Source organism: Rhinichthys klamathensis, unplaced genomic scaffold (assembly GCF_029890125.1).
Source record: "Rhinichthys klamathensis goyatoka isolate OS25496 unplaced genomic scaffold, OSU_Roscu_1.1 h1tg000035l_1, whole genome shotgun sequence".
Lineage (NCBI taxonomy): Eukaryota > Metazoa > Chordata > Actinopteri > Cypriniformes > Leuciscidae > Rhinichthys > Rhinichthys klamathensis.
Genome location: NW_026606583.1, coordinates 557371 through 580214, shown reverse-complemented (window position 1 = coordinate 580214; position 22844 = coordinate 557371). Strand labels below are relative to the sequence as shown.

The following is a 22844-nucleotide window of genomic DNA, read 5'->3' as shown; positions in this document are numbered from 1 at the left end:
CCTAAGCGAAAACACTGGAGAAGTGACACTGCTTGCTCCCGGTCTCTTCCAAACCTTGCCGCTTTTGCTTTCCTTGGCCGAACTCGGCGTGCTTCAGAGCCTGACGATGAAGGTCCGCACCCAACGTTTAATCTATTTATGAAAAAAAAAATGCCCAGAAAACGGCCCACGAATCGAGCCACGTCAGGGTAGCGTGGCCGAGGGGTCTAAGACGCTGGATTTAGGCTCCAGTCTCTTCGGGGGCTTGGGTCCGAATCCCACCGGTGCCAGCAGTGATTTTAAAGAGGGCAAGACACCTTAAGTGTGCTCCGAAAAGGCGCAAAAGCGGCTGAAAATCTGCACCCTCTTGAATCAGGGACAGCAATAATGTCACTTCAAAAATGAATTTAAACATAATAATAACAAATGTCTAGTCTATACTGATGGAGTTAGCCAATTTGACTCATTGAGATTTTTTTGGTGATCTGACAGCTACCTCATGATTTTGAGTTTAACTGCGACACAGCTGGCTGCCATTTTGGAGGATGGCCCAAAGGCTTTGATTAGGTAATTCAGGTGTGTTTGATTAGAGATGGAATTGCAATCTGCAGGGAGGGGGGCCTCCAGGAGTGTAACTGCGTCCCCCCTGTATTTAGGAGGCCTTTCCACCTGTCGAGGTGCTCCTTCAAGGCACGTAGAATTTCGACGGATTTAACTGTGGAGAAGAGAGACATTAAAAGAAAAAAATTGGCGAAAATGGCCCACGGAAGGTGCCCTCACAAGGTAGCGTGGCCGAGCGGTCTAAGGCGCAAAAGCGGCTGAAATCTGCACCCTCTTGAATCAGGGACAGCAATAATGTCACTTCAAAAATGAATTTAAACATAATAATAACAAATGTCTAGTCTATAATGATGGAGTTAGCCAATTTGACTCATTTAGATTTTTTCGGTGATCTGACAGCTACCTCATGATTTTGAGTTTAACTGCGACACAGCTGGCTGCCATTTTGGAGGATGGCCCAAAGGCTTTGATTAGGTAATTCAGGTGTGTTTGATTAGAGATGGAATTGCAATCTGCAGGGAGGGGGCCTCCAGGAGTGTAACTGCGTCCCCCCTGTATTTAGGAGGCCTTTCCACCTGTCGAGGTGCTCCTTCAAGGCACGTAGAATTTCGACGGATTTAACTGTGGAGAAGAGAGACATTAAAAGAAAAAATTGGCGAAAATGTCCCACGGAAGGTGCCCTCACAAGGTAGCGTGGCCGAGCGGTCTAAGGCGCTGGATTAAGGCTCCAGTCTCTTCGGGGGCGTGGGTTCGAATCCCACCGCTGCCAAGACAGCATCTTAGAAGGCACTCGTGGCTGCTATTCCTAAGCGAAAACACTGGAGAAGTGACACTGCTTGCTCCCGGTCTCTTCCAAACCTTGCCGCTTTTGCTTTCCTTGGCCGAACTCGGCGTGCTTCAGAGCCTGACGATGAAGGTCCGCACCCAACGTTTAATCTATTTATGAAAAAAAAAATGCCCAGAAAACGGCCCACGAATCGAGCCACGTCAGGGTAGCGTGGCCGAGGGGTCTAAGACGCTGGATTTAGGCTCCAGTCTCTTCGGGGGCGTGGGTCCGAATCCCACCGGTGCCAGCAGTGATTTTAAAGAGGGCAAGACACCTTAAGTGTGCTCCGAAAAGGCGCAAAAGCGGCTGAAAATCTGCACCCTCTTGAATCAGGGATGGTAATAATGTCACTTCAAAAATGAATTTAAACATAATAATAACAAATGTCTAGTCTATAATGATGGAGTTAGCCAATTTGACTCATTGAGATTTTTTTGGTGATCTGACAGCTACCTCATGATTTTGAGTTTAACTGCGACACAGCTGGCTGCCATTTTGGAGGATGGCCCAAAGGCTTTGATTAGGTAATTCAGGTGTGTTTGATTAGAGATGGAATTGCAATCTGCAGGGAGGGGGGCCTCCAGGAGTGTAACTGCGTCCCCCCTATATTTAGGAGGCCTTTCCACCTGTCGAGGTGCTCCTTCAAGGCACGTAGAATTTCGACGGATTTAACTGTGGAGAAGAGAGACATTAAAAGAAAAAATTGGCGAAAATGGCCCACGGAAGGTGCCCTCACAAGGTAGCGTGGCCGAGCGGTCTAAGGCGCTGGGTCTAAGGCGCTGGGTCTAAGGCGCTGGGTCTAAGGCGCAAAAGCGGCTGAAAATCTGCACCCTCTTGAATCAGGGACAGCAATAATGTCACTTCAAAAATGAATTTAAACATAATAATAACAAATGTCTAGTCTATACTGATGGAGTTAGCCAATTTGACTCATTGAGATTTTTTTGGTGATCTGTCAGCTACCTCATGATTTTGAGTTTAACTGCGACACAGCTGGCTGCCATTTTGGAGGATGGCCCAAAGGCTTTGATTAGGTAATTCAGGTGTGTTTGATTAGAGATGGAATTGCAATCTGCAGGGAGGGGGCCTCCAGGAGTGTAACTGCGTCCCTCCTGTATTTAGGAGGCCTTTCCACCTGTCGAGGTGCTCCTTCAAGGCACGTAGAATTTCGACGGATTTAACTGTGGAGAAGAGAGACATTAAAAGAAAAAATTGGCGAAAATGGCCCACGGAAGGTGCCCTCACAAGGTAGCGTGGCCGAGCGGTCTAAGGCGCTGGATTAAGGCTCCAGTCTTTTCGGGCGTGGGTTCGAATCCCACCGCTGCCAAGACAGCATTTTAGAAGGCACTCGTGGCTGCTATGCCTAAGCGAAAACACTGGAGAAGTGACACTGCTTGCTCCCGGTCTCTTCCAAACCCTGCCGCTTTTGCTTTCCTTGGCCGAACTCGGCGTGCTTCAGAGCCTGACGATGAAGGTCCGCACCCAACGTTTAATCTATTTATGAAAAAAAAAATGGCCAGAAAACGGCCCACGAATCAAGCCACATCAGGGTAGCGTGGCCGAGGGGTCTAAGGCGCTGGATTTAGGCTCCAGTCTCTTCATGGGCGTGGGTTCGAATCCCACCGCTGCCAGCAGTGATTTTAAAGAGGGCCAGACACCTTAAGAGTGCTCCGAAAAGGCGCAAAAGCGGCTGAAAATCTGCACCCTCTTGAATCAGGGACGGTAATAATGTCACTTCAAAAATGAATTTAAACATAATAATAACAAATGTCTAGTCTATAATGATGGAGTTAGCCAATTTGACTCATTGAGATTTTTTTGGTGATCTGACAGCTACCTCATGATTTTGAGTTTAACTGCGACACAGCTGGCTGCCATTTTGGAGGATGGCCCAAAGGCTTTGATTAGGGAATTCAGGTGTGTTTGATTAGAGATGGAATTGCAATATGCAGGGAGGGGGGCCTCCAGGAGTGTAACTGCGTCCCCCCTGTATTTAGGAGGCCTTTCCACCTGTCGAGGTGCTCCTTCAAGGCACGTAGAATTTCGACGGATTTAACTGTGAAGAAGAGAGACATTAAAAGAAAAAATTGGCGAAAATGGCCCACGGAAGGTGCCTTCACAAGGTAGCGTGGCCGAGCGGTCTAAGGCGCTGGGTCTAAGGCGCAAAAGCGGCTGAAAATCTGCACCCTCTTGAATCAGGGACAGCAATAATGTCACTTCAAAAATGAATTTAAACATAATAATAACAAATGTCTAGTCTATACTGATGGAGTTAGCCAATTTGACTCATTGAGATTTTTTTGGTGATCTGACAGCTACCTCATGATTTTGAGTTTAACTGCGACACAGCTGGCTGCCATTTTGGAGGATGGCCCAAAGGCTTTGATTAGGTAATTCAGGTGTGTTTGATTAGAGATGGAATTGCAATCTGCAGGGAGGGGGGCCTCCAGGAGTGTAACTGCGTCCCCCCTGTATTTAGGAGGCCTTTCCACCTGTCGAGGTGCTCCTTCAAGGCACGTAGAATTTCGACGGATTTAACTGTGGAGAAGAGAGACATTAAAAGAAAAAATTGGCGAAAATGTCCCACGGAAGGTGCCCTCACAAGGTAGCGTGGCCGAGCGGTCTAAGGCGCTGGGTCTAAGGCGCAAAAGCGGCTGAAAATCTGCACCCTCTTGAATCAGGGACAGCAATAATGTCACTTCAAAAATGAATTTAAACATAATAATAACAAATGTCTAGTCTATACTGATGGAGTTAGCCAATTTGACTCATTGAGATTTTTTTGGTGATCTGACAGCTACCTCATGATTTTGAGTTTAACTGCGACACAGCTGGCTGCCATTTTGGAGGATGGCCCAAAGGCTTTGATTAGGTAATTCAGGTGTGTTTGATTAGAGATGGAATTGCAATCTGCAGGGAGGGGGGCCTCCAGGAGTGTAACTGCGTCCCCCCTGTATTTAGGAGGCCTTTCCACCTGTCGAGGTGCTCCTTCAAGGCACGTAGAATTTCGACGGATTTAACTGTGGAGAAGAGAGACATTAAAAGAAAAAATTGGCGAAAATGGCCCACGGAAGGTGCCCTCACAAGGTAGCGTGGCCGAGCGGTCTAAGGCGCAAAAGCGGCTGAAATCTGCACCCTCTTGAATCAGGGACAGCAATAATGTCACTTCAAAAATGAATTTAAACATAATAATAACAAATGTCTAGTCTATAATGATGGAGTTAGCCAATTTGACTCATTTAGATTTTTTCGGTGATCTGACAGCTACCTCATGATTTTGAGTTTAACTGCGACACAGCTGGCTGCCATTTTGGAGGATGGCCCAAAGGCTTTGATTAGGTAATTCAGGTGTGTTTGATTAGAGATGGAATTGCAATCTGCAGGGAGGGGGCCTCCAGGAGTGTAACTGCGTCCCCCCTGTATTTAGGAGGCCTTTCCACCTGTCGAGGTGCTCCTTCAAGGCACGTAGAATTTCGACGGATTTAACTGTGGAGAAGAGAGACATTAAAAGAAAAAATTGGCGAAAATGTCCCACGGAAGGTGCCCTCACAAGGTAGCGTGGCCGAGCGGTCTAAGGCGCTGGATTAAGGCTCCAGTCTCTTCGGGGGCGTGGGTTCGAATCCCACCGCTGCCAAGACAGCATCTTAGAAGGCACTTGTGGCTGCTATTCCTAAGCGAAAACACTGGAGAAGTGACACTGCTTGCTCCCGGTCTCTTCCAAACCTTGCCGCTTTTGCTTTCCTTGGCCGAACTCGGCGTGCTTCAGAGCCTGACGATGAAGGTCCGCACCCAACGTTTAATCTATTTATGAAAAAAAAAATGCCCAGAAAACGGCCCACGAATCGAGCCACGTCAGGGTAGCGTGGCCGAGGGGTCTAAGACGCTGGATTTAGGCTCCAGTCTCTTCGGGGGCTTGGGTCCGAATCCCACCGGTGCCAGCAGTGATTTTAAAGAGGGCAAGACACCTTAAGTGTGCTCCGAAAAGGCGCAAAAGCGGCTGAAAATCTGCACCCTCTTGAATCAGGGACAGCAATAATGTCACTTCAAAAATGAATTTAAACATAATAATAACAAATGTCTAGTCTATACTGATGGAGTTAGCCAATTTGACTCATTGAGATTTTTTTGGTGATCTGACAGCTACCTCATGATTTTGAGTTTAACTGCGACACAGCTGGCTGCCATTTTGGAGGATGGCCCAAAGGCTTTGATTAGGTAATTCAGGTGTGTTTGATTAGAGATGGAATTGCAATCTGCAGGGAGGGGGGCCTCCAGGAGTGTAACTGCGTCCCCCCTGTATTTAGGAGGCCTTTCCACCTGTCGAGGTGCTCCTTCAAGGCACGTAGAATTTCGACGGATTTAACTGTGGAGAAGAGAGACATTAAAAGAAAAAAATTGGCGAAAATGGCCCACGGAAGGTGCCCTCACAAGGTAGCGTGGCCGAGCGGTCTAAGGCGCAAAAGCGGCTGAAATCTGCACCCTCTTGAATCAGGGACAGCAATAATGTCACTTCAAAAATGAATTTAAACATAATAATAACAAATGTCTAGTCTATAATGATGGAGTTAGCCAATTTGACTCATTTAGATTTTTTCGGTGATCTGACAGCTACCTCATGATTTTGAGTTTAACTGCGACACAGCTGGCTGCCATTTTGGAGGATGGCCCAAAGGCTTTGATTAGGTAATTCAGGTGTGTTTGATTAGAGATGGAATTGCAATCTGCAGGGAGGGGGCCTCCAGGAGTGTAACTGCGTCCCCCCTGTATTTAGGAGGCCTTTCCACCTGTCGAGGTGCTCCTTCAAGGCACGTAGAATTTCGACGGATTTAACTGTGGAGAAGAGAGACATTAAAAGAAAAAATTGGCGAAAATGTCCCACGGAAGGTGCCCTCACAAGGTAGCGTGGCCGAGCGGTCTAAGGCGCTGGATTAAGGCTCCAGTCTCTTCGGGGGCGTGGGTTCGAATCCCACCGCTGCCAAGACAGCATCTTAGAAGGCACTCGTGGCTGCTATTCCTAAGCGAAAACACTGGAGAAGTGACACTGCTTGCTCCCGGTCTCTTCCAAACCTTGCCGCTTTTGCTTTCCTTGGCCGAACTCGGCGTGCTTCAGAGCCTGACGATGAAGGTCCGCACCCAACGTTTAATCTATTTATGAAAAAAAAAATGCCCAGAAAACGGCCCACGAATCGAGCCACGTCAGGGTAGCGTGGCCGAGGGGTCTAAGACGCTGGATTTAGGCTCCAGTCTCTTCGGGGGCGTGGGTCCGAATCCCACCGGTGCCAGCAGTGATTTTAAAGAGGGCAAGACACCTTAAGTGTGCTCCGAAAAGGCGCAAAAGCGGCTGAAAATCTGCACCCTCTTGAATCAGGGACAGCAATAATGTCACTTCAAAAATGAATTTAAACATAATAATAACAAATGTCTAGTCTATACTGATGGAGTTAGCCAATTTGACTCATTGAGATTTTTTTGGTGATCTGACAGCTACCTCATGATTTTGAGTTTAACTGCGACACAGCTGGCTGCCATTTTGGAGGATGGCCCAAAGGCTTTGATTAGGTAATTCAGGTGTGTTTGATTAGAGATGGAATTGCAATCTGCAGGGAGGGGGGCCTCCAGGAGTGTAACTGCGTCCCCCCTGTATTTAGGAGGCCTTTCCACCTGTCGAGGTGCTCCTTCAAGGCACGTAGAATTTCGACGGATTTAACTGTGGAGAAGAGAGACATTAAAAGAAAAAATTGGCGAAAATGGCCCACGGAAGGTGCCCTCACAAGGTAGCGTGGCCGAGCGGTCTAAGGCGCTGGGTCTAAGGCGCAAAAGCGGCTGAAATCTGCACCCTCTTGAATCAGGGACAGCAATAATGTCACTTCAAAAATGAATTTAAACATAATAATAACAAATGTCTAGTCTATAATGATGGAGTTAGCCAATTTGACTCATTTAGATTTTTTCGGTGATCTGACAGCTACCTCATGATTTTGAGTTTAACTGCGACACAGCTGGCTGCCATTTTGGAGGATGGCCCAAAGGCTTTGATTAGGTAATTCAGGTGTGTTTGATTAGAGATGGAATTGCAATCTGCAGGGAGGGGGCCTCCAGGAGTGTAACTGCGTCCCCCCTGTATTTAGGAGGCCTTTCCACCTGTCGAGGTGCTCCTTCAAGGCACGTAGAATTTCGACGGATTTAACTGTGGAGAAGAGAGACATTAAAAGAAAAAATTGGCGAAAATGTCCCACGGAAGGTGCCCTCACAAGGTAGCGTGGCCGAGCGGTCTAAGGCGCTGGATTAAGGCTCCAGTCTCTTCGGGGGCGTGGGTTCGAATCCCACCGCTGCCAAGACAGCATCTTAGAAGGCACTCGTGGCTGCTATTCCTAAGCGAAAACACTGGAGAAGTGACACTGCTTGCTCCCGGTCTCTTCCAAACCCTGCCGCTTTCCTTGGCCGAACTCGGCGTGCTTCAGAGCCTGACGATGAAGGTCCGCACCCAACGTTTAATCTATTTATGAAAAAAAAATGGCCAGAAAACGGCCCACGAATCAAGACACGTCAGGGTAGCGTGGCCGAGGGGTCTAAGGCGCTGGATTTAGGCTCCAGTCTCTTCGGGGGTGTGGGTTTGAATCCCACCGCTGCCAGCAGTGATTTTAAAGAGGGCCAGACACCTTAAGAGTGCTCCGAAAAGGCGCAAAAGCGGCTGAAAATCTGCACCCTCTTGAATCAGGGACGGTAATAATGTCACTTCAAAAATGAATTTAAACATAATAATAACAAATGTCTAGTCTATAATGATGGAGTTAGCCAATTTGACTCATTGAGATTTTTTTGGTGATCTGACAGCTACCTCATGATTTTGAGTTTAACTGCGACACAGCTGGCTGCCATTTTGGAGGATGGCCCAAAGGCTTTTATTAGGTAATTCAGATGTGTTTGATTAGAGATGGAATTGCAATCTGCAGGGAGGGGGGCCTCCAGGAGTGTAACTGCGTCCCCCCTATATTTAGGAGGCCTTTCCACCTGTCGAGGTGCTCCTTCAAGGCACGTAGAATTTCGACGGATTTAACTGTGGAGAAGAGAGACATTAAAAGAAAAAATTGGCGAAAATGGCCCACGGAAGGTGCCCTCATAAGGTAGCGTGGCCGAGCGGTCTAAGGCGCTGGGTCTAAGGCGCTGGGTCTAAGGCGCAAAAGCGGCTGAAAATCTGCACCCTCTTGAATCAGGGACAGCAATAATGTCACTTCAAAAATGAATTTAAACATAATAATAACAAATGTCTAGTCTATACTGATGGAGTTAGCCAATTTGACTCATTGAGATTTTTTTGGTGATCTGACAGCTACCTCATGATTTTGAGTTTAACTGCGACACAGCTGGCTGCCATTTTGGAGGATGGCCCAAAGGCTTTGATTAGGTAATTCAGGTGTGTTTGATTAGAGATGGAATTGCAATCAGCAGGGAGGGGGGCCTCCAGGAGTGTAACTGCGTCCCCCCTATATTTAGGAGGCCTTTCCACCTGTCGAGGTGCTCCTTCAAGGCACGTAGAATTTCGACGGATTTAACTGTGGAGAAGAGAGACATTAAAAGAAAAAATTGGCGAAAATGGCCCACGGAAGGTGCCCTCACAAGGTAGCGTGGCCGAGCGGTCTAAGGCGCTGGGTCTAAGGCGCTGGGTCTAAGGCGCAAAAGCGGCTGAAAATCTGCACCCTCTTGAATCAGGGACAGCAATAATGTCACTTCAAAAATGAATTTAAACATAATAATAACAAATGTCTAGTCTATACTGATGGAGTTAGCCAATTTGACTCATTGAGATTTTTTTGGTGATCTGTCAGCTACCTCATGATTTTGAGTTTAACTGCGACACAGCTGGCTGCCATTTTGGAGGATGGCCCAAAGGCTTTGATTAGGTAATTCAGGTGTGTTTGATTAGAGATGGAATTGCAATCTGCAGGGAGGGGGCCTCCAGGAGTGTAACTGCGTCCCCCCTGTATTTAGGAGGCCTTTCCACCTGTCGAGGTGCTCCTTCAAGGCACGTAGAATTTCGACGGATTTAACTGTGGAGAAGAGAGACATTAAAAGAAAAAATTGGCGAAAATGGCCCACGGAAAGTGCCCTCACAAGGTAGCGTGGCCGAGCGGTCTAAGGCGCTGGATTAAGGCTCCAGTCTCTTCGGGGGCGTGGGTTCGAATCCCACCGCTGCCAAGACAGCATTTTAGAAGGCACTCGTGGCTGCTATGCCTAAGCGAAAACACTGGAGAAGTGACACTGCTTGCTCCCGGTCTCTTCCAAACCCTGCCGCTTTTGCTTTCCTTGGCCGAACTCGGCGTGCTTCAGAGCCTGACGATGAAGGTCCGCACCCAACGTTTAATCTATGTATGAAAAAAAAAATGCCCAGAAAACGGCCCACGAATCGAGCCACGTCAGGGTAGCGTGGGCGAGGGGTCTAAGACGCTGGATTTAGGCTCCAGTCTCTTCGGGGGCGTGGGTCCGAATCCCACCGGTGCCAGCAGTGATTTTAAAGAGGGCCAGACACCTTAAGTGTGCTCCGAAAAGGCGCAAAAGCGGCTGAAAATCTGCACCCTCTTGAATCAGGGACAGCAATAATGTCACTTCAAAAATGAATTTAAACATAATAATAACAAATGTCTAGTCTATAATGATGGAGTTAGCCAATTTGACTCATTTAGATTTTTTTGGTGATCTGACAGCTACCTCATAATTTTGAGTTTAACACAGCTGGCTGCCATTTTGGAGGATGGCCCAAAGGCTTTGATTAGGTAATTCAGGTGTGTTTGATTAGAGATGGAATTGCAATCTGCAGGGAGCGGGGCCTCCAGGAGTGTAACTGCGTCCCCCCTGTATTTAGGAGGCCTTTCCACCTGTCGAGGTGATCCTTCAAGGCACGTAGAATTTCGACGGATTTAACTGTGGAGAAGAGAGACATTAAAAGAAAAAATTGGCGAAAATGGCCCACGGAAGGTGCCCTCACAAGGTAGCGTGGCCGAGCGGTCTAAGGCGCTGGATTAAGGCTCCAGTCTCTCCGGGGGCGTGGGTTCGAATCCCACCGCTGCCAAGACAGCATTTTAGAAGGCACTCGTGGCTGCTATGCCTAAGCGAAAACACTGGAGAAGTGACACTGCTTGCTCCCGGACTCTTCCAAACCCTGCCGCTTTTGCTTTCCTTGGCCAAACTCGGCGTGCTTCAGAGCCTGGCGATGAAGGTCCGCACCCAACCTTTAATCTATTTATGGAAAAAAAATGGCCAGAAAACGGCCCACGTATCGAGCCACGTCAGGGTAGCGTGGCCGAGGGGTCAAGGCGCTGGATTTAGGCTCCAGTCTCTTCGGGGGCGTGGGTCCGAATCCCACCGCTGCCAGCAGTGATTTTAAAGAGGGCCAGACACCTTAAGAGTGCTCCGAAAAGGCGCAAAAGCGGCTGAAAATCTGCACCCTCTTGAATCAGGGACGGTAATAATGTCACTTCAAAAATGAATTTAAACATAATAATAACAAATGTCTAGTCTATAATGATGGAGTTAGCCAATTTGACTCATTGAGATTTTTTGGGTGATCTGACAGCTACCTCATGATTTTGAGTTTAACACAGCTGGCTGCCATTTTGGAGGATGGCCCAAAGGCTTTGATTAGGTAATTCAGGTGTGTTTGATTAGAGATGGAATTGCAATCTGCAGGGAGGGGGGCCTCCAGGAGTGTAACTGCGTCCCCCCTGTATTTAGGAGGCCTTTCCACCTGTCGAGGTGCTCCTTCAAGGCACGTAGAATTTCGACGGATTTAACTGTGGAGAAGAGAGACATTAAAAGAAAAAATTGGCGAAAATGGACCACGGAAGGTGCCCTCACAAGGTAGTGTGGCCGAGCGGTCTAAGGCGCTGGATTAAGGCTCCAGTCTCTTCGGGGGCGTGGGTTCGAATCCCACCGCTGCAAAGACAGCATTTTAGAAGGCACTCGTGGCTGCTATGCCTAAGCGAAAACACTGGAGAAGTGACACTGCTTGCTCCCGGACTCTTCCAAACCCTGCCGCTTTTGCTTTCCTTGGCCAAACTCGGCGTGCTTCAGAGCCTGGCGATGAAGGTCCGCACCCAACCTTTAATCTATTTATGGAAAAAAAATGGCCAGAAAACGGCCCACGTATCAAGCCACGTCAGGGTAGCGTGGCCGAGGGGTCTAAGGCGCTGGATTTAGAATCCAGTCTCTTCGGGGGCGTGGGTTCGAATCGCACCGCTGCCAGCAGTGATTTTAAAGAGGGCCAGACACCTTAAGAGTGCTCCGAAAAGGCGCAAAAGCGGCTGAAAATCTGAACCCTCTTGAATCAGGGACAGTAATAATGTCACTTCAAAAATGTATTTAAACATAATAATAACAAATGTCTAGTCTATAATGATGGAGTTAGCCAATTTGACTCATTTAGAATTTTTTGGTGATCTGACAGCTACCTCATGATTTTGAGTTTAACTGCGACACAGCTGGCTGCCATTTTGGAGGATGGCCCAAAGGCTTTGATTAGGTAATTCAGGTGTGTTTGATTAGAGACGGAATTGCAATCTGCAGGGAGGGGGGCCTCCAGGAGTGTAACTACGTCCCCCCTGTATTTAGGAGGCCTTTCCACCTGTCGAGGTGCTCCTTCAAGGCACGTAGAATTTCGACGGATTTAACTGTGGAGAAGAGAGACATTAAAAGAAAAAATTGGCGAAAATGGCCCACGGAAGGTGCCCTCCCAAGGTAGCGTGGCCGAGCGGTCTAAGGCGCTGGATTAAGGCTCCAGTCTCTTCGGGGGTGTGGGTTCGAATCCCACCGCTGCCAAGACAGCATCTTAGAAGGCACTCGTGGCTGCTATGCCTAAGCGAAAACACTGGAGAAGTGACACTGCTTGCTCCCGGTCTCTTCCAAACCCTGCCGCTTTTGCTTTCCTTGGCCGAACTCGGCGTGCTTCAGAGCCTGACGATGAAGGTCCGCACCAAACGTTTAATCTATTTATGGAAAAAAAATGCCCAGAAAACGGCCCACGAATCGAGCCACGTCAGGGTAGCGTGGCCGAGGGGTCTAAGGCGCTGGATTTAGGCTCCAGAAAACGGCCCACGTATCGAGCCACGTCAGGGTAGCGTGGCCGAGGGGTCTAAGGCGCTGGATTTAGGCTCCAGTCTCTTCGGGGGCGTGGGTTCGAATCCCACCGCTGCCAGCAGTGATTTTAAAGAGGGCCAGACACCTTAAGAGTGCTCCGAAAAGGCGCAAAAGCGGCTGAAAATCTGAACCCTCTTGAATCAGGGACAGTAATAATGTCACTTCAAAAATGTATTTAAACATAATAATAACAAATGTCTAGTCTATAATGATGGAGTTAGCCAATTTGACTCATTTAGATTTTTTTGGTGATCTGACAGCTACCTCATGATTTTGAGATTAACTGCGACACAGCTGGCTGCCATTTTGGAGGATGGCCCAAAGGCTTTGATTAGGTAATTCAGGTGTGTTTGATTAGAGATGGAATTGCAATCTGCAGGGAGGGGGGCCTCCAGGAGTGTAACTGTGTCCCCCCTGTATTTAGGAGGCCTTTCCACCTGTCGAGGTGCTCCTTCAAGGCACGTAGAATTTCGACGGATTTAACTGTGGAGAAGAGAGACATCAAAAGAAAAAATTGGCGAAAATGGACCACGGAAGGTGCCCTCACAAGGTAGCGTGGCCGAGCGGTCTAAGGCGCTGGATTAAGGCTCCAGTCTCTTCAGGGGCGTGGGTTCGAATCTCGACGCTGCCAAGACAGCATTTTAGAAGGCACTCGTGGCTGCTATGCCTAAGCGAAAACACTGGAAAAGTGACACTGCTTGCTCCCGGTCTCTTCCAAACCCTGCCGCTTTTGCTTTCCTTGGCCGAACTCGGCGTGCTTCAGAGCCTGACGATGAAGGTCCGCACCCAACGTTTAATCTATTTATGAAAAAAAAAATGCCCAGAAAACAGCCCACGAATCGAGCCACGTCAGGGTAGCGTGGCCGAGGGGTCTAAGACGCTGGATTTAGGCTCCAGTCTCTTCGGGGGCGTGGGTCCGAATCCCACCGGTGCCAGCAGTGATTTTAAAGAGGGCCAGACACCTTAAGTGTGCTCCGAAAAGGCGCAAAAGCGGCTGAAAATCTGCACCCTCTTGAATCAGGGACAGCAATAATGTCACTTCAAAAATGAATTTAAACATAATAATAACAAATGTCTAGTCTATACTGATGGAGTTAGCCAATTTGACTCATTGAGATTTTTTTGGTGATCTGACAGCTACCTCATGATTTTGAGTTTAACTGCGACACAGCTGGCTGCCATTTTGGAGGATGGCCCAAAGGCTTTGATTAGGTAATTCAGGTGTGTTTGATTAGAGATGGAATTGCAATCTGCAGGGAGGGGGGCCTCCAGGAGTGTAACTGCGTCCCCCCTGTATTTAGGAGGCCTTTCCACCTGTCGAGGTGCTCCTTCAAGGCACGTAGAATTTCGACGGATTTAACTGTGGAGAAGAGAGACATTAACCCTTTAACCCTTTCGCACGTACGTTTAAAATATTCTAACTGACCCCCCAGCGTGAGTTTTTCAAGGCGACCGTTATTTAGAACCTGCCACTTTAATGTTTCCATGGTGACGCGTCATTTCTTGTCACGTGACACAGCGCAATCACAACACAGAGCTGAATGAGTGATGATCTGCTTTTATGTCTTTTTTCCTTCTCTATTCAAAATATTCACACATGTATTAGCTATAGCATGAAACACTGATATTCCGATTGTCAAATATGTGCAAGTGGATGTGTTTTGTTGTTTAAACGTCTTTATAACGATCGCGTTAGTTGAGCTGGATGTGCGATGGGCGGCGCCATGTTAGTTTGTTTCACAGTTCAGAGAATCGGATCTGTTGTTTCTCACGAAATACATGAAAGTAAGTGGCCGGTGAACTAGGAGAAGAATAGGGTAAAATGTAAAGCTACTTACACAATGGGTATCTGATATGAATAAAACGTTTTGTGTTATTATAATGGAAATGATTATTGTAGCCGTTTCCATAGACATCAGTGTCTATTTTACCAATTCAAAATCACTGTTTTGCTAGTACTTATGTGTATTTAAATGTCTGAAACCTAAAATAAACATTATGTGGTTTAAAATACTCAATAGTTGTGATATATGACAGCACTGAGTGCGTCCGTCTCTGGCTCAGCGCCAGCCAACGCGCGAAAGCACGTTTGAATTTAGCAGTTGATCACGTGATGCACTGACCGTTCTAATCACACCGGTGTGATCGTACGCTCCAGGGACCAGCCAAGACTGATCACACCGGTGTGATCGTACGCGTGAAAGGGTTAAAAGAAAAAATTGGCGAAAATGGCCCACGGAAGGTGACCTCACAAGGTAGCGTGGCCGAGCGGTCTAAGGCGCTGGATTAAGGCTCCAGTCTCTTCGGGGGCGTGGGTTCGAATCCCACCGCTGCCAAGACAGCATCTTAGAAGGCACTCGTGGCTGCTATTCCTAAGCGAAAACACTGGAGAAGTGACACTGCTTGCTCCCGGTCTCTTCCAAACCCTGCCGCTTTTGCTTTCCTTGGCCGAACTCGGCGTGCTTCAGAGCCTGACGATGAAGGTCCGCACCCAACGTTTAATCTATTTATGAAAAAAAAAATGCCCAGAAAACGGCCCACGAATCGAGCCACGTCAGGGTAGCGTGGCCGAGGGGTCTAAGACGCTGGATTTAGGCTCCAGTCTCTTCGGGGGCGTGGGTCCGAATCCCACCGGTGCCAGCAGTGATTTTAAAGAGGGCCAGACACCTTAAGTGTGCTCCGAAAAGGCGCAAAAGCGGCTGAAAATCTGCACCCTCTTGAATCAGGGACAGCAATAATGTCACTTCAAAAATGAATTTAAACATAATAATAACAAATGTCTAGTCTATACTGATGGAGTTAGCCAATTTGACTCATTGAGATTTTTTTGGTGATCTGACAGCTACCTCATGATTTTGAGTTTAACTGCGACACAGCTGGCTGCCATTTTGGAGGATGGCCCAAAGGCTTTGATTAGGTAATTCAGGTGTGTTTGATTAGAGATGGAATTGCAATCTGCAGGGAGGGGGGCCTCCAGGAGTGTAACTGCGTCCCCCCTGTATTTAGGAGGCCTTTCCACCTGTCGAGGTGCTCCTTCAAGGCACGTAGAATTTCGACGGATTTAACTGTGGAGAAGAGAGACATTAAAAGAAAAAATTGGCGAAAATGGCCCACGGAAGGTGCCCTCACAAGGTAGCGTGGCCGAGCGGTCTAAGGCGCTGGGTCTAAGGCGCAAAAGCGGCTGAAATCTGCACCCTCTTGAATCAGGGACAGCAATAATGTCACTTCAAAAATGAATTTAAACATAATAATAACAAATGTCTAGTCTATAATGATGGAGTTAGCCAATTTGACTCATTTAGATTTTTTCGGTGATCTGACAGCTACCTCATGATTTTGAGTTTAACTGCGACACAGCTGGCTGCCATTTTGGAGGATGGCCCAAAGGCTTTGATTAGGTAATTCAGGTGTGTTTGATTAGAGATGGAATCGCAATCTGCAGGGAGGGGGCCTCCAGGAGTGTAACTGCGTCCCCCCTGTATTTAGGAGGCCTTTCCACCTGTCGAGGTGCTCCTTCAAGGCACGTAGAATTTCGACGGATTTAACTGTGGAGAAGAGAGACATTAAAAGAAAAAATTGGCGAAAATGTCCCACGGAAGGTGCCCTCACAAGGTAGCGTGGCCGAGCGGTCTAAGGCGCTGGATTAAGGCTCCAGTCTCTTCGGGGGCGTGGGTTCGAATCCCACCGCTGCCAAGACAGCATCTTAGAAGGCACTTGTGGCTGCTATTCCTAAGCGAAAACACTGGAGAAGTGACACTGCTTGCTCCCGGTCTCTTCCAAACCCTGCCGCTTTCCTTGGCCGAACTCGGCGTGCTTCAGAGCCTGACGATGAAGGTCCGCACCCAACGTTTAATCTATTTATGAAAAAAAAATGGCCAGAAAACGGCCCACGAATCGAGCCACGTCAGGGTAGCGTGGCCGAGGGGTCTAAGGCGCTGGATTTAGGCTCCAGTCTCTTCGGGGGCGTGGGTTAGAATCCCACCGCTGCCAGCAGTGATTTTAAAGAGGGCCAGACACCTTAAGAGTGCTCCGAAAAGGCGCAAAAGCGGCTGAAAATCTGCACCCTCTTGAATCAGGGATGGTAATAATGTCACTTCAAAAATGAATTTAAACATAATAATAACAAATGTCTAGTCTATAATGATGGAGTTAGCCAATTTGACTCATTGAGATTTTTTTGGTGATCTGACAGCTACCTCATGATTTTGAGTTTAACTGCGACACAGCTGGCTGCCATTTTGGAGGATGGCCCAAAGGCTTTGATTAGGTAATTCAGGTGTGTTTGATTAGAGATGGAATTGCAATCTGCAGGGAGGGGGGCCTCCAGGAGTGTAACTGCGTCCCCCCTATATTTAGGAGGCCTTTCCACCTGTCGAGGTGCTCCTTCAAGGCACGTAGAATTTCGACGGATTTAACTGTGGAGAAGAGAGACATTAAAAGAAAAAATTGGCGAAAATGGCCCACGGAAGGTGCCCTCACAAGGTAGCGTGGCCGAGCGGTCTAAGGCGCTGGGTCTAAGGCGCTGGGTCTAAGGCGCAAAAGCGGCTGAAAATCTGCACCCTCTTGAATCAGGGACAGCAATAATGTCACTTCAAAAATGAATTTAAACATAATAATAACAAATGTCTAGTCTATACTGATGGAGTTAGCCAATTTGACTCATTGAGATTTTTTTGGTGATCTGTCAGCTACCTCATGATTTTGAGTTTAACTGCGACACAGCTGGCTGCCATTTTGGAGGATGGCCCAAAGGCTTTGATTAGGTAATTCAGGTGTGTTTGATTAGAGATGGAATTGCAATCTGCAGGGAGGGGGCCTCCAGGAGTGTAACTGCGTCCCTCCTGTATTAGGTGCTCCTTCAAGGCACGTAGAATTTCGACGGATTTAACTGTGGAGAAGAGAGACATTAAAAGAAAAAATTGGCGAAAATGGCCCACGGAAGGTGCCCTCACAAGGTAGCGTGGCCGAGCGGTCTAAGGCGCTGGATTAAGGCTCCAGTCTTTCCGGGGGCGTGGGTTCGAATCCCACCGCTGCCAAGACAGCATTTTAGAAGGCACTCGTGGCTGCTATGCCTAAGCGAAAACACTGGAGAAGTGACACTGCTTGCTCCCGGTCTCTTCCAAACCCTGCCGCTTTTGCTTTCCTTGGCCGAACTCGGCGTGCTTCAGAGCCTGACGATGAAGGTCCGCACCCAACGTTTAATCTATTTATGAAAAAAAAAATGCCCAGAAAACGGCCCACGAATCGAGCCACGTCAGGGTAGCGTGGCCGAGGGGTCTAAGACGCTGGATTTAGGCTCCAGTCTCTTCGGGGGCGTGGGTCCGAATCCCACCGGTGCCAGCAGTGATTTTAAAGAGGGCCAGACACCTTAAATGTGCTCCGAAAAGGCGCAAAAGCGGCTGAAAATCTGCACCCTCTTGAATCAGGGACAGCAATAATGTCACTTCAAAAATGAATTTAAACATAATAATAACAAATGTCTAGTCTATACTGATGGAGTTAGCCAATTTGACTCATTGAGATTTTTTTGGTGATCTGACAGCTACCTCATGATTTTGAGTTTAACTGCGACACAGCTGGCTGCCATTTTGGAGGATGGCCCAAAGGCTTTGATTAGGTAATTCAGGTGTGTTTGATTAGAGATGGAATTGCAATCTGCAGGGAGGGGGGCCTCCAGGAGTGTAACTGCGTCCCCCCTGTATTTAGGAGGCCTTTCCACCTGTCGAGGTGCTCCTTCAAGGCACGTAGAATTTCGACGGATTTAACTGTGGAGAAGAGAGACATTAAAAGAAAAAATTGGCGAAAATGGCCCACGGAAGGTGCCCTCACAAGGTAGCGTGGCCGAGCGGTCTAAGGCGCTGGGTCTAAGGCGCAAAAGCGGCTGAAATCTGCACCCTCTTGAATCAGGGACAGCAATAATGTCACTTCAAAAATGAATTTAAACATAATAATAACAAATGTGTAGTCTATAATGATGGAGTTAGCCAATTTGACTCATTTAGATTTTTTCGGTGATCTGACAGCTACCTCATGATTTTGAGTTTAACTGCGACACAGCTGGCTGCCATTTTGGAGGATGGCCCAAAGGCTTTGATTAGGTAATTCAGGTGTGTTTGATTAGAGATGGAATTGCAATCTGCAGGGAGGGGGCCTCCAGGAGTGTAACTGCGTCCCTCCTGTATTTAGGAGGCCTTTCCACCTGTCGAGGTGCTCCTTCAAGGCACGTAGAATTTCGACGGATTTAACTGTGGAGAAGAGAGACATTAAAAGAAAAAATTGGCGAAAATGTCCCACGGAAGGTGCCCTCACAAGGTAGCGTGGCCGAGCGGTCTAAGGCGCTGGATTAAGGCTCCAGTCTCTTCGGGGGCGTGGGTTCGAATCCCACCGCTGCCAAGACAGCATCTTAGAAGGCACTTGTGGCTGCTATTCCTAAGCGAAAACACTGGAGAAGTGACACTGCTTGCTCCCGGTCTCTTCCAAACCCTGCCGCTTTCGCTTTCCTTGGCCGAACTCGGCGTGCTTCAGAGCCTGACGATGAAGGTCTGCACCCAACGTTTAATCTATTTATGAAAAAAAAATGGCCAGAAAACGGCCCACGAATCGAGCCACGTCAGGGTAGCGTGGCCGAGGGGTCTAAGGCGCTGGATTTAGGCTCCAGTCTCTTCGGGGGCGTGGGTTTGAATCCCACCGCTGCCAGCAGTGATTTTAAAGAGGGCCAGACACCTTAAGAGTGCTCCGAAAAGGCGCAAAAGCGGCTGAAAATCTGCACCCTCTTGAATCAGGGATGGTAATAATGTCACTTCAAAAATGAATTTAAACATAATAATAACAAATGTCTAGTCTATAATGATGGAGTTAGCCAATTTGACTCATTGAGATTTTTTTGGTGATCTGACAGCTACCTCATGATTTTGAGTTTAACTGCGACACAGCTGGCTGCCATTTTGGAGGATGGCCCAAAGGCTTTGATTAGGTAATTCAGGTGTGTTTGATTAGAGATGGAATTGCAATCTGCAGGGAGGGGGGCCTCCAGGAGTGTAACTGCGTCCCCCCTATATTTAGGAGGCCTTTCCACCTGTCGAGGTGCTCCTTCAAGGCACGTAGAATTTCGACGGATTTAACTGTGGAGAAGAGAGACATTAAAAGAAAAAATTGGCGAAAATGGCCCACGGAAGGTGCCCTCACAAGGTAGCGTGGCCGAGCGGTCTAAGGCGCTGGGTCTAAGGCGCTGGGTCTAAGGCGCTGGGTCTAAGGCGCAAAAGCGGCTGAAAATCTGCACCCTCTTGAATCAGGGACAGCAATAATGTCACTTCAAAAATGAATTTAAACATAATAATAACAAATGTCTAGTCTATACTGATGGAGTTAGCCAATTTGACTCATTGAGATTTTTTTGGTGATCTGTCAGCTACCTCATGATTTTGAGTTTAACTGCGACACAGCTGGCTGCTATTTTGGAGGATGGCCCAAAGGCTTTGATTAGGTAATTCAGGTGTGTTTGATTAGAGATGGAATTGCAATCTGCAGGGAGGGGGCCTCCAGGAGTGTAACTGCGTCCCTCCTGTATTTAGGAGGCCTTTCCACCTGTCGAGGTGCTCCTTCAAGGCACGTAGAATTTCGACGGATTTAACTGTGGAGAAGAGAGACATTAAAAGAAAAAATTGGCGAAAATGGCCCACGGAAGGTGCCCTCACAAGGTAGCGTGGCCGAGCGGTCTAAGGCGCTGGATTAAGGCTCCAGTCTTTTCGGGCGTGGGTTCGAATCCCACCGCTGCCAAGACGCATTTTAGAAGGCACTCGTGGCTGCTATGCCTAAGCGAAAACACTGGAGAAGTGACACTGCTTGCTCCCGGTCTCTTCCAAACCCTGCCGCTTTTGCTTTCCTTGGCCGAACTCGGCGTGCTTCAGAGCCTGACGATGAAGGTCCGCACCCAACGTTTAATCTATTTATGAAAAAAAAAATGGCCAGAAAACGGCCCACGAATCAAGCCACATCAGGGTAGCGTGGCCGAGGGGTCTAAGGCGCTGGATTTAGGCTCCAGTCTCTTCATGGGCGTGGGTTCGAATCCCACCGCTGCCAGCAGTGATTTTAAAGAGGGCCAGACACCTTAAGAGTGCTCCGAAAAGGCGCAAAAGCGGCTGAAAATCTGCACCCTCTTGAATCAGGGACGGTAATAATGTCACTTCAAAAATGAATTTAAACATAATAATAACAAATGTCTAGTCTATAATGATGGAGTTAGCCAATTTGACTCATTGAGATTTTTTTGGTGATCTGACAGCTACCTCATGATTTTGAGTTTAACTGCGACACAGCTGGCTGCCATTTTGGAGGATGGCCCAAAGGCTTTGATTAGGGAATTCAGGTGTGTTTGATTAGAGATGGAATTGCAATATGCAGGGAGGGGGGCCTCCAGGAGTGTAACTGCGTCCCCCCTGTATTTAGGAGGCCTTTCCACCTGTCGAGGTGCTCCTTCAAGGCACGTAGAATTTCGACGGATTTAACTGTGAAGAAGAGAGACATTAAAAGAAAAAATTGGCGAAAATGGCCCACGGAAGGTGCCTTCACAAGGTAGCGTGGCCGAGCGGTCTAAGGCGCTGGGTCTAAGGCGCAAAAGCGGCTGAAAATCTGCACCCTCTTGAATCAGGGACAGCAATAATGTCACTTCAAAAATGAATTTAAACATAATAATAACAAATGTCTAGTCTATAATGATGGAGTTAGCCAATTTGACTCATTTAGATTTTTTTGGTGATCTGACAGCTACCTCATAATTTTGAGTTTAACTGCGACACAGCTGGCTGCCATTTTGGAGGATGGCCCAAAGGCTTTGATTAGGTAATTCAGGTGTGTTTGATTAGAGATGGAATTGCAATCTGCAGGGAGGGGGGCCTCCAGGAGTGTAACTGCGTCCCCCCTGTATTTAGGAGGCCTTTCCACCTGTCGAGGTGCTCCTTCAAGGCACGTAGAATTTCGACGGATTTAACTGTGGAGAAGAGAGACATTAAAAGAAAAAATTGGCGAAAATGGCCCACGGAAGGTGCCCTCACAAGGTAGCGTGGCCGAGCGGTCTAAGGCGCTGGGTCTAAGGCGCAAAAGCGGCTGAAATCTGCACCCTCTTGAATCAGGGACAGCAATAATGTCACTTCAAAAATGAATTTAAACATAATAATAACAAATGTCTAGTCTATAATGATGGAGTTAGCCAATTTGACTCATTTAGATTTTTTCGGTGATCTGACAGCTACCTCATGATTTTGAGTTTAACTGCGACACAGCTGGCTGCCATTTTGGAGGATGGCCCAAAGGCTTTGATTAGGTAATTCAGGTGTGTTTGATTAGAGATGGAATCGCAATCTGCAGGGAGGGGGCCTCCAGGAGTGTAACTGCGTCCCCCCTGTATTTAGGAGGCCTTTCCACCTGTCGAGGTGCTCCTTCAAGGCACGTAGAATTTCGACGGATTTAACTGTGGAGAAGAGAGACATTAAAAGAAAAAATTGGCGAAAATGTCCCACGGAAGGTGCCCTCACAAGGTAGCGTGGCCGAGCGGTCTAAGGCGCTGGATTAAGGCTCCAGTCTCTTCGGGGGCGTGGGTTCGAATCCCACTGCTGCCAAGACAGCATTTTAGAAGGCACTCGTGGCTGCTATGCCTAAGCGAAAACACTGGAGAAGTGACACTGCTTGCTCCCGGACTCTTCCAAACCCTGCCACTTTTGCTTTCCTTGGCCAAACTCGGCGTGCTTCAGAGCCTGACGATGAAGGTCCGCACCCAACGTTTAATCTATTTATGAAAAAAAAATGGCCAGAAAACGGCCCACGTATCGAGCCACGTCAGGGTAGCATGGCCGAGGGGTCTAAGGCGCTGGATTTAGGCTCCAGTCTCTTCGCGGGCGTGGGTTCGAATCCCACCGCTGCCAGCAGTGATTTTAAAGAGGGCCAGACACCTTAAGAGTGCTCCGAAAAGGCGCAAAAGTGGCTGAAAATCTGCACCCTCTTGAATCAGGGACGGTAATAATGTCACTTCAAAAATGAATTTAAACATAATAATAACAAATGTCTAGTCTATAATGATGGAGTTAGCCAATTTGACTCATTGAGATTTTTTTGGTGATCTGACAGCTACCTCATGATTTTGAGTTTAACTGCGACACAGCTGGCTGCCATTTTGGAGGATGGCCCAAAGGCTTTGATTAGGGAATTCAGGTGTGTTTGATTAGAGATGGAATTGCAATATGCAGGGAGGGGGGCCTCCAGGAGTGTAACTGCGCCCCCCCTGTATTTAGGAGGCCTTTCCACCTGTCGAGGTGCTCCTTCAAGGCACGTAGAATTTCGACGGATTTAACTGTGG

The 22844-nt window shown here is 47.8% G+C and overlaps 19 non-coding genes across 19 annotated transcripts; all 19 read left to right on the top strand.

Moving 5' to 3' along the window:
- The first annotated feature begins 1227 nt into the window (after positions 1–1227).
- trnal-aag (transfer RNA leucine (anticodon AAG)) lies at positions 1228–1309 on the top strand. The gene has a single exon. It is a non-coding gene; the product is annotated as a tRNA-Leu (tRNA).
- A 1304-nt stretch (positions 1310–2613) lies between these two features.
- On the top strand, positions 2614–2693 carry trnal-aag (transfer RNA leucine (anticodon AAG)). The gene has a single exon. It is a non-coding gene; the product is annotated as a tRNA-Leu (tRNA).
- A 222-nt stretch (positions 2694–2915) lies between these two features.
- Positions 2916–2997, top strand: trnal-uag (transfer RNA leucine (anticodon UAG)). The gene has a single exon. It is a non-coding gene; the product is annotated as a tRNA-Leu (tRNA).
- Positions 2998–4918: 1921 nt separating this feature from the next.
- On the top strand, positions 4919–5000 carry trnal-aag (transfer RNA leucine (anticodon AAG)). Its single transcript has one exon. It is a non-coding gene; the product is annotated as a tRNA-Leu (tRNA).
- A 1262-nt stretch (positions 5001–6262) lies between these two features.
- trnal-aag (transfer RNA leucine (anticodon AAG)) lies at positions 6263–6344 on the top strand. Its single transcript has one exon. It is a non-coding gene; the product is annotated as a tRNA-Leu (tRNA).
- Positions 6345–7619: 1275 nt separating this feature from the next.
- Positions 7620–7701, top strand: trnal-aag (transfer RNA leucine (anticodon AAG)). Its single transcript has one exon. It is a non-coding gene; the product is annotated as a tRNA-Leu (tRNA).
- A 1779-nt stretch (positions 7702–9480) lies between these two features.
- On the top strand, positions 9481–9562 carry trnal-aag (transfer RNA leucine (anticodon AAG)). Its single transcript has one exon. It is a non-coding gene; the product is annotated as a tRNA-Leu (tRNA).
- Positions 9563–10351: 789 nt separating this feature from the next.
- Positions 10352–10433, top strand: trnal-aag (transfer RNA leucine (anticodon AAG)). The gene has a single exon. It is a non-coding gene; the product is annotated as a tRNA-Leu (tRNA).
- Positions 10434–12096: 1663 nt separating this feature from the next.
- trnal-aag (transfer RNA leucine (anticodon AAG)) lies at positions 12097–12178 on the top strand. Its single transcript has one exon. It is a non-coding gene; the product is annotated as a tRNA-Leu (tRNA).
- A 294-nt stretch (positions 12179–12472) lies between these two features.
- Positions 12473–12554, top strand: trnal-uag (transfer RNA leucine (anticodon UAG)). The gene has a single exon. It is a non-coding gene; the product is annotated as a tRNA-Leu (tRNA).
- Positions 12555–14750: 2196 nt separating this feature from the next.
- Positions 14751–14832, top strand: trnal-aag (transfer RNA leucine (anticodon AAG)). Its single transcript has one exon. It is a non-coding gene; the product is annotated as a tRNA-Leu (tRNA).
- Positions 14833–16107: 1275 nt separating this feature from the next.
- trnal-aag (transfer RNA leucine (anticodon AAG)) lies at positions 16108–16189 on the top strand. The gene has a single exon. It is a non-coding gene; the product is annotated as a tRNA-Leu (tRNA).
- A 215-nt stretch (positions 16190–16404) lies between these two features.
- On the top strand, positions 16405–16486 carry trnal-uag (transfer RNA leucine (anticodon UAG)). Its single transcript has one exon. It is a non-coding gene; the product is annotated as a tRNA-Leu (tRNA).
- A 964-nt stretch (positions 16487–17450) lies between these two features.
- Positions 17451–17532, top strand: trnal-aag (transfer RNA leucine (anticodon AAG)). The gene has a single exon. It is a non-coding gene; the product is annotated as a tRNA-Leu (tRNA).
- A 1275-nt stretch (positions 17533–18807) lies between these two features.
- On the top strand, positions 18808–18889 carry trnal-aag (transfer RNA leucine (anticodon AAG)). The gene has a single exon. It is a non-coding gene; the product is annotated as a tRNA-Leu (tRNA).
- A 221-nt stretch (positions 18890–19110) lies between these two features.
- trnal-uag (transfer RNA leucine (anticodon UAG)) lies at positions 19111–19192 on the top strand. Its single transcript has one exon. It is a non-coding gene; the product is annotated as a tRNA-Leu (tRNA).
- A 1000-nt stretch (positions 19193–20192) lies between these two features.
- On the top strand, positions 20193–20272 carry trnal-aag (transfer RNA leucine (anticodon AAG)). Its single transcript has one exon. It is a non-coding gene; the product is annotated as a tRNA-Leu (tRNA).
- Positions 20273–20493: 221 nt separating this feature from the next.
- On the top strand, positions 20494–20575 carry trnal-uag (transfer RNA leucine (anticodon UAG)). Its single transcript has one exon. It is a non-coding gene; the product is annotated as a tRNA-Leu (tRNA).
- A 1453-nt stretch (positions 20576–22028) lies between these two features.
- On the top strand, positions 22029–22110 carry trnal-aag (transfer RNA leucine (anticodon AAG)). The gene has a single exon. It is a non-coding gene; the product is annotated as a tRNA-Leu (tRNA).
- Positions 22111–22844: the final 734 nt, after the last annotated feature.